Here is a 14,286-nt window from a genome sequence, read left to right as displayed (position 1 = left end):
AGGAGCAGCCGCATCTTAAGGAGAGCACAGGTGTGTCTCGCTGTTTTGTTCAGGTACGCACAACCTCGCACATTAAAATGGCACGTACTGTTGTTGTATGTACCAATGTATCATGAAGTATTTTTAAGGATAATGGAAGTTACACATATTTATAGGTAACGGTTGATGCTGTCGTACGGTGCCCTTACACCACACTCTTACTGACCAAGCATGAAAAGATAAAAATATAAAAGATCCCAGCTTGGGAAATTGGGTTGTTGCAGCATCCGCATTCAGGCTCAACACAAACAAACACACAATGGGTGACAATCAGAAAAAACAAGCAGTTCGCATAACAGCTTTAGAAAAACAGACATCAAATGAGTTTATCTATTGCAAATGGATAATCAGTTATAGAGGCTGATGGAGTGAGGTATGAATGATCTCCTGTAGCGGTTAGTATGACAGCGAAACTGCCTTAGCCTCTACAAAAAGGCGCTCCTCTGACCGTCAGGTACAGGATGCTCCGCATTACACATGATGGATATGAGCTTATTCAAAGTCCTCCTCTCCATCACAGCTTCAAATGTCTCCATTTTTTATCCGATTACAGAGCCAGCCTTTCTAATCAGCTGGTTCAGTCTCTTTGTGTCCCCGGCGGCTATGCTGCCCCCCCAGCAGACCACCGAGAAGAACAGAGTGCTGGCCACAACATCCTGCTGCACACATTGAAGGACCTTATATTCCTCAGGAAGTAGAGTCTTCTGCTGGCCTTCCTGTACACAGCAGGGCTGTTGGTCTTCCAGCTCAGTCTGTTGTCGATGGTTACTTCCAGGTACTTGTACCCCTCCACCTCAGCCACATCCCAGAGAGGCTGGGAAGCTGGTCGTTTCTTCCTGAAGTACATCATCATCTCTTTGGTCTTGTCCACATTAAGCAGCAAGTGATTTACTCAAGCCCACCTCACAAATTTATCCCTGTACTCCTCCTCCGGCCCACCATTAATGCAGTCAACAAGCTGTGCATTAGCATACAGCAGATCAAGTGTTTTGTTTTCACGGGTGGGGCAGTCCACATACTGTGTAAATTCAGAAAGAGTACCGTCCAAATTAACATGGTTAAAGTCCCCAGTCATTAGTATTAATGCATTTGGTTGATTTTCCTGTAACTGGGAGATGGTGTTGCTGATGACGTGAGTAATGGTGTCAGCATCAGCTGATGGTGAAATGGAAACAGTAACTACAATGATGGATGTAAAGTCCCGGGGCAAATAATGTGTTCCGACCACCAAGAGTTCAACGCTCAGGCAACAGAGGCGCTCCTTGACACAAACATATTGGATTGCACAATTGCTCTTTCATATACAGTTTTATTCCCCCTCCTTTCTTCTTACTAGATGCAGTGGCCTCTCTGTCCGCCCGCACAGTCACAAAGCTGGGTAAAGCAATGCCGGATGCGTGGGGTATGCACACGATATGTAAGTGTCCGTAGGACACCCGTGAGATTTCCACACAAACTACACTCTGATTGTCCACGCAGAATCAGAACACTTTATTTATCCCAGTGGGAAATTGCATTTACACACAGCAAATTCTCCAGTGTCATACCTTCGTAGTCAAACTGATCAGACTCTCTCATACTTCCAGTTCCGGGTTACAGCACAGACGCGTGTGGGCTCACGGCGGCTATGCAACTATCTTCAACTATCTTCAAACGACTTAAAAAGTTGATTTTCTCCAAAAAAGAGAGCTGACCATGGCCCCTAAGAAAAACCAGGAATACGAAGACCTTGAAAAGACTTGATGATATCCAAGCTACGCTGTATCCCTTTATGGAACAAGTTAACGCGAAGCTAACTCCGCTGTTAGTGCTAATGGAAGAATTCCTGAGGCTCCCTGCTTGGAACGAGCAACGAGATAACCGGGTCGACATTCAAGAGAAAAGACTGGACAATGTGGAACAACAAGTAAGGATGAATAATGTCATTTTCACTGGAGTATCGATCAAACCTCGGGCAAAGCTAAATGCAGCTGGAGTTAGCATTGCTAATGCTAATAACGCTAGCAGTTCTGAAACGGAGAGTGGTGGAAAGACTCTGGAACACCAAGTGGAATCATTTATCACGTCTAAAGGGATTTCCCTGGATCTCAATACCATCGAGAGCTGCCACCCGCTCCCCAGGAGACGGATAAACCAGCGATCCTCATCAGGTTTGTGAATCAAAAACACAAGCTAGCTCTGATGAATCAACGAAGAAATCTGAAGGGATCTGCTGCTTATCTGAACGACCATCTGACCAGAAGGAATGCTGAAATCGCCAAACATGCCAGGCTTCTCAGGAAGCGTTAGCAGATAGAGAACACTTGGGTTAAAGGCTGCAGGATTTACGTCAAACTACTGGGTCCACCGGTTGTGAACCGGTTCAGGTTCAGGTTGTGAACACCATGAAGGACTTTGAGAAGTGTTTGATCACGGTCGTCTGAAACAACATGCAGTAATAAATCAAAGAGACAAATAATTTCAAGAAATATGAAGCCTGGATTCAACACTTTCTCCATAAGTCTGAAGTGACCTGATTATCAGCAAAGTTCTGACATGCAGACAACTTGACCTCAACTCTTAGGCACCGCTGATATCAGCTGAAGAAAGATATGGACCTCTATCTAATATCTGCAGACATAACAGCGAAGAGAACTATAAGCTTTGTTTTAAACCGAGAAGAACGCCTGTTAATCAGCAGAAAAAATACCAACCTTGGTCTTTTGACAAATATGGACCCTTTCTATTTTACTTCATAGCATTACTTTATCATAAAAAAAGGAAAAAAATGATAAATAAAAATACAAAAAAATTATAAAACAAATGATTACTCAATTGTTGAAAATTGTCAAATTGATTGACTTTTAATGATACTACTTCACTGGCTCCAAAAAAATTGATAAGCTAATTCATGAATTTTTCCTAATGTAACATAATTTTGCAAATATTAACTTTTGATACTTGATCAAATTTTGCTTTGAAAATTTCTGAAACAGTGTTATGTCTATTTTACTGATATAGTATAATTTTTTAAATCATATAAATGACTTTTATAAGTAACATAATCTGCATATATTTTGGATACTTCATTGCCATGTTGATTTCTAAAATAGTTATTTTTTACAAAATAATTTAAGTAATTAATCTTTGTCATGTGGTTTATTGATATTTCAAGATTCTTAATTCTGTCTGATAAAAGTTAGGAACCGGATAATGACAAACCATGTAATACAATGGTTATAGTAGAACAGGGGGGGATTATATAAGTTTGCTTCCTTCCACTCCCTTTCAAACAATATTTAAATCTGTCTAATTATTCAAAGTTTGATTAGTTATTGTATTAATGTTTAACTGATGATTGTATTGTTTTTGTGTATTATTCCTATTTGATTGCTTGAAATAAACCATTTCAAATCAAATCAAAAGGGTTATTTCAACAACAGCAATTGTAAGGCCCCACCCCTATTTTCCAAGTGTTAGTGTTAATGCTTGGAGTTAAAATGAGCAGAGTAAAAATTACTCTGTGGTACGAAAAACATGCAGTGTAAAATCTTGACATTTCCCATGGAGCTCATACAACTCCAACATAAAGTTAAATTCCTGCCAGCGCCTGTGACGTTGACTGGGTAAAGACGAGAGAACTTTCCAGGTGGAACCGTCCTGGAATGTAGCCGACCTGAAATTGCGTGATCGAAGCACACTGGTAAGTTGGTTGTTCACAACTCCTATTATGTTATATTTTGCATTCAAGTTTAAGTTCAAGTTAAAATTCAAGTTTAAAAAGTATTTGGACTTAAAGTAGGAATGCATTTTGGTATACTTTGTAGCTGCCTTTGTCTTAAAATGCAAAATAGCTTAATTAGTTTACATTGAGAGAATGAGTGTTACAAAACCACATATTTTTTTGGCCAGTTACTTTATCGGTTGATCTACTAAGCCTCTGTGAGGCTAAGTTACCATCATGGAGGGGTCTAAGGATAAGTAAACAAGTTTTTAAACCCTAATGGAAGTGAAAGAAAACTCTGTTCGTGCCACGCAGGGAGCCAGGTCTGCTAATGTTACTGACTGGTTTAGAATCAAGTCTGTCCTTGCCATTAAAGTCACTCTTTGTTAATGTTATGGTCACGTAGTTAGCAGTTTAAGATTGTTTTACTGTGGGCATTTTTTAATTTGGGTTTTGTATTTATTTAATTGTTTGGTGCCTTTTAATTCCTGTTTCTTTTGTAATGACCGATACGTAAACTACCACACTGGGCTGTATAACTATAAAAAAAAATGTATGAAGATCAAGATATAAGCTCCGACGTCCAATATTGTTTCATCTGCGCTTGACATGACGTGATAGTTTAACTTATAGCTTGTGGAGACTTGTATTTTTGTATGAAGATTTAGTTTCACTGTTAAATTGCGCTGGAAAACTGATTCTGGCCTCTAATGCTTCAAATATGTTTTAAGTTCATTTAAATCACATTTTTTTCGTTCTTCCTAATTAATTCAATCGAATATAGTTTCCTCTTAAAACATTATTGGTGAATATATATATAAATATATTATATATATATGTGTGTATATATATATATATATATATATATATATATATATATATATATATATATATATATATATATATACACACACATATATATATATATATATACACACATACATATATATATATATACATATATATATATATATATACACACATACATATATATATATATATATACACACATACATATATATATACGAGCCGGTTTAGCTCGTGCTGGTTTGCGGCGCCTTCCGTCTGTGAAACCAGGGTTCTACCCCTGTGCCGGTTCGGTTCCAAGCCCGGTTTGAGAAGGTTGCGTCAGGAAGGGCATCCGGCGTAAAACATTGCCAAGTTTACCATGCGACTTGTTCGCTGTGGCGACCCCTGATGGGAGAAGCCGAAAGAGGAAGAAGAATATACATATATATATATATACATATATATATATATATATATATATATATATATATATATATATATATATATATATACATATATACATATATATATATATATACATATATACATATATATATATATACATATATACATATACATATATATATATATATATACATATATACATATATATATATATATATACATATATATATACCATTCTTCACAGTGGGAACCAGGCATGTACAGTCCATCCATTCACCTTTTCTGCGTTGCACAAAGACACGGTGGTTGGAACCAAAAATCTCCAATTTGGACTCATCAGACCAAAGCCCAGATTTCCACTGGTGAAATGTCCATTCCTTGTGTTTTTTAGCCTAGATGAGTCTCTTCTGCTTGTTGCCTTTCTTTAGCAGTGGTTTCCTAGCAGATATTCTAGCATGATGGCCTGATTCACACAGTCTCCTTTGAACAGTTGTTGTAGACATGTGTCTGCTGCTACAACTCTGTGTGCCATTGACCTGCTCTCTAATCTGAGCTGCTGTTAACCTGCCATTTCTGAGGCTCCTGACTCAGATGAACTTACCCTTTGCAGCAGAGGTGACTCTTGGTCTTCCTTTCCTGGGGCGGTCCGCATGTGAGCCAGTTTCTTTGTAGCGCTTGATGGTTTTTGTGACTGCACTTGGGGACACTTTCCTTACTTCTAATGGGTAGTGGTTCAATTATTAGATAATTCACTCGTTTTTCTAAAAAACATACATGTTCAAACTTTTTTTAATTTTCCACTACTGTATTACTTTTGAAAGACTAACATATAAAATACAATAGTTTGACATAACATTGAAACATAACCTTGATATTTTGTTTTACACACATGCACTGTGAACCAGAAAAAAGCAAAATCACAATACAACAGACAAGCAATTGCAATATTAAGTTGTGTTTGTGTCTGTACATATACACAGCACAAGAGTGACCAGTCATCACACTGTGCTTTGTGCAACTTAAAAGCAAATCTCAAAGCTCAACCAAAAGTCAAATGCAAACAGAATTCACAGATGTAAACTTTTTTTCCCAAATGGAAAAAGCAGGCTTGGAGATGTGGATGTTTTTGATATCAGTATTCGGGGTTGTCTCCAATTTTGGTTCAGAAAATGTTTGAAATCTGCATGCATCTGAACATCGAACTGCTCATACAGAAACAACTGTACATGGACCCCTTTGATGCAAGCAACATTTCAAGACACTACTTTCCCAAATACCAATACAGAAAACCTTACTTGTGTTTCTTGTTTATCAGCAGAGCATGACAAGGATAAAGAGGAGGATGTCATTTTTGTAGCACAAGCATCAGTCTCAGAAGACGAAGAGGTAGTGGCTGGACGTGCTTTCATTTATGATGACTTTCATGAGTTGGATGACACCAACAATGGATCCGCTTCAGGTAGAACGTTCAGTAGCAGTTAAGGAACCCTGCCAACCACCGAAAACCACTAGATTAAGGCTTCACAGCGTAAATGTTTTCCAAGAACTAAATGCTGCCTTCATTAATGGACTTGTATATTTTAATAAGTGGCTGCTGGAGATTGAGATGGTCCAGCCCAATGGTGCCACTGAAAAAGGTGAAGACAATGGTGGAGTTCTGCGTGATGCACTCATTGGGTACTGGGAAACCTTTGTCATGAAGTGCACCTCTGGAAATATGATTAAAATACACGTAATAAGACATGACATGAAGGATAATAGGGAAAATATGGCCAAAGTCCAAATGCACTACCCAAGCCGTTTCTGTCTGGGACTCAAAGTCACGGAGAATGAGCTGCTCTCTGCATTTTCTGTGAGAAGAAAAATAAGTTGCTGAGCAGGCTATTAAGGACTTTAAATCTGTCGCCGCAACAGAGGAATGGCTGGATTTCCTGGAGCCCCATGATGTCAAATGTTTCGCAACAGAAACTAACATGCAGAAGACTTCACTTGAAGTGGAACATAAAGAACTAATCCAGGATCCTGCATATATATATAGCAGTGCTGGAGTAATGTTCTCCAAGAGCTAAATCTGCCCCTCGGAGAATTGGATGAGGTGTTTTCCAGTCTTATTCCTATTCCCAGGAAGGTTATTGGCATGCTTGAACATCAAACCCTCAACAAAAAAGAAAGTCAGGTTCTTGATTTCCTCAAGAGGTTCTTAAGGAACGGCACTGAACTCCGACTGAGATGGTTTGGACATGTTCAGAGGAGGGATAGTGGATATATTGGTAGAAGGATGTTGGAACTACCTGGCAGGAGGGCAAGAGGACGGCCAAAGAGGAGATATATGGATGTCTTAACAGAGGACATGAAGTTGGCTAATGTTAGGGTAGACGATGTTCATGATAGAGTGAGGTGGAAAAGGATGATTCGCTGTGGCGACCCCTGATGGGAAAAGCCGAAAAAGAAAGAAGACTGAACTCCGATTGAGAAAGTTTGTCAGATTTTGCACTGGTAATTATATATTTTCTTTTATCCCCTTTCTTTAATATCATTAGTATTGTTCATATTATTAACAAATGTTTCAAAAAATAAAGCATGCTATTTTTTTTTAATTCGCAATATTTTGTAGACTAATTAGTTGTATTCTTGTCCATTTCAAAAATTCTATTTTTAGCTCTTCTACTTCCACACTTTAAAGCCCAAATTGTGAGTCACAGTCTAATAAGATAGTACCTTGGATTTTGTTTACATCTCCAACAGAAGAGTCGATATTCTCACAACGATCAGATCCTTTTGTTTTATGTGTTATTATCAATCAGAGCCTGGTGTCAAAGCATTTTTTAAACATCCTTCCATATTGAAGATGTTTAAAAAGTTGTTTTTTTTAAATAAATTTTAGCTTTTGCTTTGAGACTGTCATTTGTCAGAATGGCATTTGCCATTTGCAGGCTAATCACATATCGCACTGTAGGAGCGTTGCATAATCAAGAATGTACTTATGATTTCACCTCAGCAGAAGAAACTAATACTATGAGATATAAAATATAGGATGTGATGATATTAAGACAAATGATTGATAACAGTCCTCTGTTCATTCTTACCCTAAAAATAAAATATATATCTTTTTTTTCTTATTTTCAACAGGTTCTGTCATGGTGCCTCTGTCAGACTCCTCCCCCCTCTCCTCTCCGCTTGGTTCCTGATTATCCCCAGCTGCTTCCACTCACGTCATCGACACACCTGCCTTCTTAAGGAGCTCCAGGATCTTCATTCAACGCCAGTCCGTTGCCCCTGATGGTGCATATTGGGCCTCACGTCAAGTTCATGCTTTGTTGCCTTGCCTTAAGCCAAGTAGTTAACATATGCTGTCTTACCTGTCTCCAGGAAACCTCAGCCACGAGTGGTCACCCACAGCAGCCGTAATCCGGACTCCTCTTCTGGTCTGTTCCTTCCATCCTCACCACGAGCCTCTGCCGAACCAGCTGCCTCACGAGACGGACCCACGCTGCCGACTCCAGACCCGAACGAGCAGTTCCACCAGTGACGCCACGAGCCGCAGTTACATTCTCGGACCTCCAGTAACAGTTACCTACCTGTCTGGCCATCATATTAAATCTACCTTCTCGCCAAGACATCTCTGTCCTGTGTCTCATTCCGGGTTTCAGCATCTGGGTCTGACAGAACGGACTGGCCATAATCCCGACCCAGCTGACCCGGAGGGACTCAGATTAGCCGTATCCCAGCAAGGCATAATGCTTGGACACCAGGCCGACGCCCTATCCCAGATGGCCGCGGCCCAACAGGACCTTTTTCATCGCCTGGACGGTTTGACACAGACATTGAACAATTTAACCGGACATTTTTCCCATGTTCCAACAGATACGGCTCAAGCTACGGCTAACTCGGCTACTTCCGTTTCCGGATCACCCTCCGCTCACGAAAACATCCGGCTGCAACCGGAACCATTTACTGGTGACGTCGAAGCCTGCGGAGGATTCCTCCTCCAATGCGAGCTGATTTACCAACAAGCCCCCCGTCATTATCAGTCGGATCACAGTAAAATATCACTGATCGTCAACTCTCTACGCAATAAAGCCCTCCAGTGGGCCCAGGCTTTCCTCTCCTCCAATCCCATAAGCCACCTCACTTATGAACGTTTCCTCAGAGAGTTCCAGTTAATTTTCGACCAACCACGCAAACAGGATGAAGCAACCCGTCGGTTACTCGCGCTCAGGCAGCGTAACCGCTCGGTGAGTGAACACGTTATAGATTTCCGTATTCTGGCGGTCGAGGCAGGCTGGCCCGACGCAGCTTTGAAGGGGATCTTTTACCAGTCTTTAAATGAACAAATTAAGGATCATCTGTGTTCTCAACCCGAAGCCCGGTCATTTGAGGAACTGGTTTCTGCGGCACTCCGCTCTGATGTTCGCCTGTGGGAGCGTCAAAGGGAACGAGGGCCCGTTTTCCAGCGTGCCGCAACCACTTCATCCTCCAACTTCTCACACGCTGTTCACGCCACCCCTCTCAACTCCCTCAGCCCCTCTAGACCTCCAGACGAGCCTATGCAGGTTGGACACTCTCGACTGTCTGAAGAGGAACGCCGCAGACGGCGCATGGAGGGGGCCTGTTTATATTGCGGAGCAAAGGGGTCATCTCCTGCCCGCTTCGTTTAAACACCCGAACCCTCGCTAGGAGACAGGCTGCGAGGGTTAACAAACATCTACCTGGCCGGTAATAATTTTTTACTAATCCCTGTCAAGTTAAGTCAAGATCTCCATGTGCATGAGTTACGGGCCCTGGTCGACTCCGGGGCCGAGCAGAGCTTAATTGACCAGCAACTTGTTAATGATCTGTCGATTCCCACAGACCCCCTGGAGACCCCCATCGAGGCTTCCGGTTTAGGCGGTCAACTCTTATCCCGCATCACCCACCGCACCAAACCCATCCTGCTCATTACTTCAGGCAACCATCGTGAGTCTATCCGTTTCCTCATCACCAAGTCCATCCATACTCCCATAGTACTCGGGTTTTCCTGGCTAAAACTGCATAATCCTCAGTTTAATTGGGCTCAAGGGACTATAATCCAGTGGAGCCCATATTGCCTCGCTAATTGTCTTCTCTCTGCTCTCCCTTCCGTTACTTCTCCTAACGCTGAGTGTCATAGCCAAGTCGATTTGTCCAACATTCCTCGTTGTTATCATGATTTAAAAGCAGTATTTTGCAAAACCAAAGCTAGTGCTCTCCCACCTCATAGACCTTATGATTGCGCCATAAACCTGTTGCCAGGCGCTCCATTGCCCAAGGGCCATTTGTTTAATCTATCTGGACCAGAAAAGACAGCCATGGAGAACTATGTACAGGAAGCCCTCGCCCTGGGGCACATTCGACCCTCCTCCTCCCCCGTGGGAGCAGGCTTTTTCTTTGTGCAGAAAAAAGACAAGTCCCTCCGACCATGCATTGATTATCGCGAACTAAATCAAATCACCGTAAAAGACAAATACTCACTGCCATTAATCACCTCTGTTTTTGATTCCGTCCAGAAGGCTCGCATATTCACAAAGTTAGATCTCCGCAATGCCTACCATTTGGTCCGAATTAAGGAAGGGGACGAGTGGAAAACTGCCTTTAACACCCCGTTAGGGCATTACGAATATTTAGTAATGCCTTTCGGCCTCACCAACGCCCCGGCAGTTTTCCAAAGGCTAGTTAACGATGTCCTTCGGGACTTCATTAATCGATTCGTCTTTGTCTATTTAGATGATATTCTTGTCTACTCCCACGATCTGGCTCAACACGAGCATCACGTTCGTCTGGTGTTGGAGAGACTATTGGAAAATCAGCTTTTCGTTAAGCATGAAAAGTGCGAATTTCATTCCCCCACTGTACAGTTTCTCGGTTACATTATCGAGGCTGGCTGCATACGCCCTGATCCATCCAAAATAGAAGCTGTTACCAACTGGGAACCTCCAACCAGCCGTAAGAAGCTACAGCAATTCCTGGGCTTTGCTAACTTTTACAGACGCTTCATACGCAATTACAGCAGTATTGCTTCTCCCCTTACACGCCTCACTTCCATAAAGCATCCCTTTGTCTGGTCCAACAAAGCCCAACAGGCCTTCGACAGGTTAAAGAAACTGTTTGTCTCTGCCCCGATCCTCATCCAACCTGACCCCTCACGGCAATTTATCGTTGAGGTCGATGCCTCTGACTCAGGGGTGGGCGCTGTCCTCTCACAGAAGGAGGAGAGTTCTGGAAAACTCAAACCTTGTGCATTTTTCTCTCGCAAGCTGTCCCCTTCTGAGCAGAATTACGACGTTGGCAACCGGGAACTCTTAGCCATCAAACTTGCCCTGGAGGAGTGGCGTCACTGGTTGGAAGGAGCCGAGCAGCCTTTCATCGTCTGGACGGACCATAAAAACCTGGCATACGTACGCTCCGCGAAAAGACTCCACTCCAGGCAAGCTCGTTGGTGTCTTTTCTTTGACCGGTTTCACTTCACCATAACCTACAGACCAGGCTCCCGCAACATCAAACCCGATGCCCTCTCCAGGAAATACAGTCTGTCTGAGAACACTCTATCATCAATCCTCCCTTCATCCTGCATCATAGGAAGTGTCACCTGGGATATCGAGGCCAAGGTTCTTCAAGCCCTGGAAGGGGACTCTGACCATCCACCTGCTCCCAGGGGCACACTGTTTGTACCCGCTCATCTCCGCTCCGAAGTCATCACTTGGGGTCACGCGTCTCGTCTGGCGTGCCATGGGGGGGTCCACCGTACCCTCCATTTACTTCGTAAGAGGTTTTATTGGCCGTCTATAGAGAAGGACATTAGGGAGTATATCTCGGCGTGCACCACCTGCGCCCGATCCAAGACGTCCTCCTCGGCTCTGGCGGGGTTGCTCCACCCACTCCCTACGCCCAGCCGGCCCTGGTCCCACTTGGCAATGGACTTTGTCACCGGGTTACCCCCATCAGCAGGTAACACCGTCATACTCACAGTCATAGATCGATTTTCCAAGATGGCCCACTTCATTCCGCTCCCTCAACTACCCACTGCCACCGAAACTGCTGATATCATGACCAAGCAGGTTTTCCGTCACCATGGCATCCCTCTGGACATTGTCTCTGACCGTGGCCCCCAGTTCATTTCTCAGGTCTGGAAGGCCTTCTGTACGGCCTTGGGGGCCACGGTCAGCCTCACATCTGGCTACCATCCTCAGTCCAACGGCCAAGCGGAGAGAGCGAACCAGGAACTGGAGGCAGCTCTCCGCTGCTTGGCGGCACAGAACCAGCAGGACTGGTCCCAATATCTCGTGTGGATTGAGTATGCCCATAATGCTCATCCCTCCACTGCCACTGGGCTCTCTCCCTTTGAGGCCGCTCTCGGGTACTCACCACCTCTGTTTCCGTCACAGGAACTGGACTTGGCGGTGCCTTCCGTACAACATCACATCCAGCGGTGCCAACGCATCTGGGCACAGGCTAAGGCTGCTCTCCTCCGCACCAAGGAGAGCAACTGCCGCATCGCCAACCGTCACAGGGTGGTGGGACCCGAGTACCAACCTGGCCAAAGGGTCTGGCTCTCCACACGTAATATCCCCATCCAAGCCACCTCCAAGAAACTGGCTCCACGATTCATCGGACCTTACGTCATAGAGAAACTCATCAACCCCACCTGCGTCCGACTCAGTCTTCCCAAGGCTCTAAAGGTTCACCCGTCATTTCATGTTTCCCAGATCAAGCCAGTTCTGGACAGTCCTATGTGCCCACCGTCCGCCCGGCTCATCGACGGTGCTCCGGCTTACGACGTCAATCGGATCCTGGATGTCCGCCGTCGGGGTCGCGGATTCCAGTTCCTGGTCGACTGGGTGGGTTACGGGCCGGAGGAGCGCTCCTGGATTTCCCGCTCTCTCATTTTGGACCCTCGCTCATTGAGGATTTCTACCGGGCCCACCCAGATCGCCGCCTTTGACCGCCTGGAGGCGGTCGTTGAGGGGGGGGTACTGTCATGGTGCCTCTGTCAGACTCCTCCCCCCTTGGTTCCTGATTATCCCCAGCTGCTTCCACTCACGTCATCGACACACCTGCCTTCTTAAGGAGCTCCAGGATCTTCATTCAACGCCAGTCCGTTGCCCCTGATGGTGCATATTGGGCCTCACGTCAAGTTCATGCTTTGTTGCCTTGCCTTAAGCCAAGTAGTTAACATATGCTGTCTTACCTGTCTCCAGGAAACCTCAGCCACGAGTGGTCACCCACAGCAGCCGTAATCCGGACTCCTCTTCTGGTCTGTTCCCTCCATCCTCACCACGAGCCTCTGCCGAACCAGCTGCCTCACGAGACGGACCCACGCTGCCGACTCCAGACCCGAACGAGCAGTTCCACCAGTGACGCCACGAGCCGCAGTTACATTCTCGGACCTCCAGTAACAGTTACCTACCTGTCTGGCCATCATATTAAATCTACCTTCTCGCCAAGACATCTCTGTCCTGTGTCTCATTCCGGGTTTCAGCATCTGGGTCTCAGTCGTTCTATAGTCATGACAGGTTCAGACCTCCTAGTTCCCCAGAAGATCCAGGTACTGATACTGGTACAGGTTTACTGAGCCAGAGAGCGAATTTACAAGAGACCAACATCCTGTTGGAGGTTCCAAACAACTACTCGTCATTCCCTGAAATGGCAGAGGAGTTTACCAATATCTTTGATGCAAACATGTGGGTTATGGACATTGTTTAGGAAATGAAAAGCTCCATTAGTAATGTGTGCATTATATTGATGCATTCATAACAATAAGAAGACATTTTTGTTTCTCTTTTCCTTAAAGAATCCAGTTAGGCAGAAGTACAAACTGTCCAACATACTTAAAGTTCATTTATTCATGTTTTTATTTTATTTTTATTGTTATTTTTAGCCATGTCTGAAAAATGTCGACAATTTGGGTTATATCATTAAAGACAGGACCTTTTACACAAGTTTACATCTACTTAGAATTTCTTCGTTCAGATTGCAGTAAAATGATTGTTACGCTTGAGAGACCTCATAAGTTGTGGGGTTCTTCCACGGTGATACTACTGTTCAGTCAGAGGTGAAAGTGTTGTAAGCAAAGGAGAAAAATGACAAAAACAAGTGGGGGTGGGATTGACCAACTTGCGGCTGTAGAGGGCGTGAACTGGTTGTCTGACCCTGAAACTTTAAGCAGGTAGAGGGGCGGAGGAGGGGCTTAGACTCACAGATCGCACAATACCCACTGCTGCTTCCAAGGTAATAAATAAATGGCTTTTAATCCACAAAATTAACATATTTTGTCGGGTTTATTTGATAATTTAAAAAAAGAGAAGAAAAGGGAACAAATCTGCATCAAAATGAAT

At 43.8% G+C, this 14,286-nt stretch overlaps 2 long non-coding RNA genes across 3 annotated transcripts; both read left to right on the top strand.

The window, feature by feature from the left end:
* The first annotated feature begins 8,135 nt into the window (after nucleotides 1-8,135).
* LOC144991116 (uncharacterized) lies at nucleotides 8,136-8,553 on the top strand. The gene is made up of 2 exons (XR_013655019.1): nucleotides 8,136-8,218; nucleotides 8,306-8,553. It is a non-coding gene; the product is annotated as an uncharacterized LOC144991116 (long non-coding RNA).
* A 72-nt stretch (nucleotides 8,554-8,625) lies between these two features.
* On the top strand, nucleotides 8,626-13,397 carry LOC111947964 (uncharacterized). Of its 2 annotated transcripts, XR_013655017.1 has the most exons (3): nucleotides 8,626-9,171; nucleotides 9,459-9,892; nucleotides 13,150-13,397. It is a non-coding gene; the product is annotated as an uncharacterized LOC111947964 (long non-coding RNA). The 2 variants fall into 2 exon arrangements; XR_013655018.1 differs by lacking the exons at nucleotides 8,626-9,171; nucleotides 9,459-9,892 and adding an exon at nucleotides 12,982-13,062.
* Nucleotides 13,398-14,286: the final 889 nt, after the last annotated feature.

Source organism: Oryzias latipes, chromosome 3 (assembly GCF_053564925.1).
Source record: "Oryzias latipes strain Hd-rR chromosome 3, Olatipes_Hd-rR_3.1".
Taxonomy (NCBI): domain Eukaryota; kingdom Metazoa; phylum Chordata; class Actinopteri; order Beloniformes; family Adrianichthyidae; genus Oryzias; species Oryzias latipes.
This window is presented reverse-complemented; position numbering and strand designations above follow the sequence as displayed.